This window comes from Nothoprocta perdicaria, unplaced genomic scaffold (assembly GCF_003342845.1).
Source record: "Nothoprocta perdicaria isolate Ctin4 unplaced genomic scaffold, notPer1 scaffold_97, whole genome shotgun sequence".
NCBI lineage: Eukaryota > Metazoa > Chordata > Aves > Tinamiformes > Tinamidae > Nothoprocta > Nothoprocta perdicaria.
This window is the reverse complement of record NW_020456276.1, coordinates 1,652,092-1,655,539: the sequence shown is the minus strand read 5'-3', so window position 1 is coordinate 1,655,539 and position 3,448 is coordinate 1,652,092.

Sequence of the window (3,448 nt, the reverse complement as noted above, 5' to 3'; positions counted from 1 at the left end):
TTGAGGGGCCCGCGAAGCCGGACGGTCCCAGCCGGGTCCCCCGTGTGCCGAGCGCTGCCTTTTCCCAAAAACTGATGGGGGGAAACAGGTCGGGCGCTTTGCAGAGCGGTTTTGCAAAGTTGGGAGCTCGCCGCTGCAATTAGCTGGGATTTAAATCCTCCCTAACCCTTAACATCCTCGTAACAATAATAATGATTAGTAATAATGCTCCGCGTGTCCCGCAGTGCCTTGCCTCTAAAGATTACACTCACTAATTAATTAAGCCCCCARTTCCCCCCCTACTTTCCTCAGCAAGGAGAAAAAAAAATCGCCAAGAGTCTCTTAAGAAAGGACATAAAGGCAGGGAAATCCAGGCACCAAAACAAGACAAATGGGGATTTAAGGACAATCCGTGCTGGGCCCATGTGACCCGAGGAGTGGACGAGGCAGAAGAATTCCAAGCCCGGAGCGGAGGGAAAACAAGCGCCAGCTTAAAAAACGCGGGCAAAGAAAAGCACCAAGATGAAGGGAGTGACAAAGCATCAAAGGGGAGAGAAACCAAAGGCGTGGGAACAAAGGACAAGCTGGAACAAAGGACCAAAGAGCGGGGGAACAAAAGCACTAACGAGGAAACAAAGGCAGGGGACAAGAAAAGCCCCTGTGTCAGGGCCGGCGGAGGGTCCCGGCCGGCTGGGAGGTGGGTGGCACTGGTGGCACCGCGGGGCCCTGTGGAGCCCGGACAGCCCCGGGCGCCGGAGCCGCCGGGAATGCGGCTGCGCCTTGGAGCCCGTGGGGCCCGCCGCCCATCCCGGCCCATCCCGCTGGGTGGTCCGGGTGCTGCAGCCTCTTGGCATCTCGGCTCCCCGGCACGTCGTGTGCGCCTCCMCGGCACCGCTTTGCTGCCCGCTCCTGGGAGCAGCCGAAGGGGGACGGAGGGGCTGCTGTGCCCGGGCGCTCCCGGTCTTCCCGCATCCTTTGGCAGCACCGGGAGTGCTGGGAAGCGGCTGGCAGCAGCTTTACCCAGCAGCAGGGACCGTTTGGCTACTTGCTGCGCAGTCATTCCCGATATCTGTCCCTGTCCTTCCCGATGTCCGTCCCTGTCCTTCCCGATGCTCTGCCCGGGTATTTTGGCCCTGCTCCGCTCTCATGCACAGCAGGAGCTCACCTGCAACTGCAGCCTGTTTTCTCCCCTGTTTCCCAGCGGGATTTGGTTGGTTTTGCTTTATTTCCACCTTCCCCGAGCTCAGGAGCGCTGGCTCCGAGGACAATCCTGCCCAGGGGCTCCCTGCAATATGGGGCGCTGCCGGCACCGTGTGGGAAGGCGCACGGAGCTGCGCACTTCCCAAGCYGTGCGGAGCCGGAGCCGTGTGGGGAGCCGCAGCATTGCCAGCATTTGGGCTGGATCTGGCTGCTCCGGGGCTGCGATCCCATCGGTGGCTTCCCAAGGCCTCTCCGGGAGGAGGCAGCTCTGGCAGTGGCCGGAGCGCTCCTTGGTGCCGCTCTCATTCCAGCGGCGGCTTTCCCAAGGCCGCCAATCCCGGCGCACATGCCCCTTCCCGGCCAACACTCCCACTTCCTTGCAGGAAACCGACTCGGAGCTGTGCTGCCGGCTTCGCCCGCTCCGGCCCATCCAAAGGGGCCKGGCCATTGTGCGAGCCCCGGGCGTGAGTCAGGCGGCCGCATCCTGCTCCAGAGGCTCCAGAGCCCACGGCTCCGCCGCCAGCTTGGGAAGGGGAAGGCGAGGGCCGGCTCGGCCTTCCCGCTCCCCGGCCCCTGCTCCGGATCCCGCGGGATTGCACCTTTCCTGGCCTCTCTGCCCATCGTGGCRGCTTCCTCCGGGCAAGGGGCACGGGGGAGCATTGTGGGGATGGTGGGATGAGCACGGGGATGGTGGGATGTGCATGGGGATGGTGGGATACCCGTGGGGACAGTGAGATGCACACGGGGACAGCGGGATGTGCATGGGGATGGCGGGATACATACAAGGAGCGCAGGATGTGCCTAAGGATGGTGGGAAGCTCGTGGGGATGGTGGAATGCATGCAGGGATGGTGGGATGCACGCGGGGATTGCGGGATGCCTGTAGGGATGGTGGGATACACGTGGGAATGGAGGGATACACATGGGCATGGTGGGATGCCCGTGGGGCCGGTGGGATGCATGCGGGGATGGTGGGACGCGCATGGGGCCGGTGACACGTGGGGCTGGTGGCGCACGTGGCCACCGTGGAGCTGGGGGGGGGGAAGGAAAGTGAAAGTGGTGGCCGGGCTGTTGCCATGGCAACCGAACAAAGCGCTCGTGGGTCCTGGCCCCTTTGTTCATTGTCCCCGTGTCCCCTTTGGGGGGGAAGCGCCTCCCTCCTCCTCCTCCTCCTCCTCCTCTTCCTCCGCACGGAGCCAGGCGCCCCTCCGACTGCGGGTTGCTGGCGCATCCAAGCCTCGGGAAAGGTGGTTTTCCAGGTCGGCACACGGTGGCTGGACAATCGGGGCTCTCCCAGCTGCGCCGGAGCCGGAGCGAGGTCCTGGGGGCTCCAGCTGTGGTTGGTTCCCAGTCTTGGGACTGGAGGGAAGCAGCGTTTGGGAAAACAAATTCCCGTGAAACAACGTGATGGGGTGGAGGGAGGAAACGGCTTCCGGCCGATGGGAATTTTCCCAATATGGTGAAATATAAAGTTTCCCTTCTGTGCTGACACAATATTATAGMGTTTTTACAAGCCCGAATAAAATGTTTGTCAACACAGCAGTTTCCAAACACCCCCCGCGCAGTTCCAGGAGGCCAGAGCATCGTCTTGCTCCCAGCACAGCAGCTTTTCCTGGAGAGCTCAGCGGGAACGGGCTCCCAGCGGGCTCCTCCACATGGGAACGCCGTCCCGCTGTGGGAATGTTCTGTGCCGGGCTGGAGCTCTGCCTGTTCCAGGGCATCCCAGGAATTCCTCATCCCAAAGGGCCACTCCGGTGGGAGATAGGGGGGAGCTTCCTGCAAGAGCGTCCTGCCCGCCCCATCCCTGTGGAGCATCCCGCATCCCTGTCYGGTGGGAAGGAGCCATTCCCAGCAGCAGGGCTGCCGGCATCGCTTGTCTGGAGGGGAGAACTGGAGCCAACGGGAAAACCTGAGCCCCTTGTTGGGACACGGGGGGAAAAACAGCACGTGGAGGAGGGAGGCCGGGCCTCGAGCCCCYGAAACGCAGCGGGAGGCCGGGGGACTTGGGAAGGAAGCCCCGGAGCGGCCGCTCCAGACAGGATGGATCCCGGTGAGAATGGGGAAGCCGGGGGGGCTCGGAGCGGGTGTCCCCCCCGGCGGGATCCGCCGCCACCCTGTGTGTCGCCTCGTGGCTGCCCGCGGTGTCACGCGTGGGACGGCGGGAGGGAGGGGACAGAGCGCAGGGGCCGCCCCGCAGGCGGCTGCTGGCTGGCTGGGCCGGCGGCCCTCCTCCTCCTCCTCCTCCTCCTCCTCCTCCTCCTCCTCCTTCC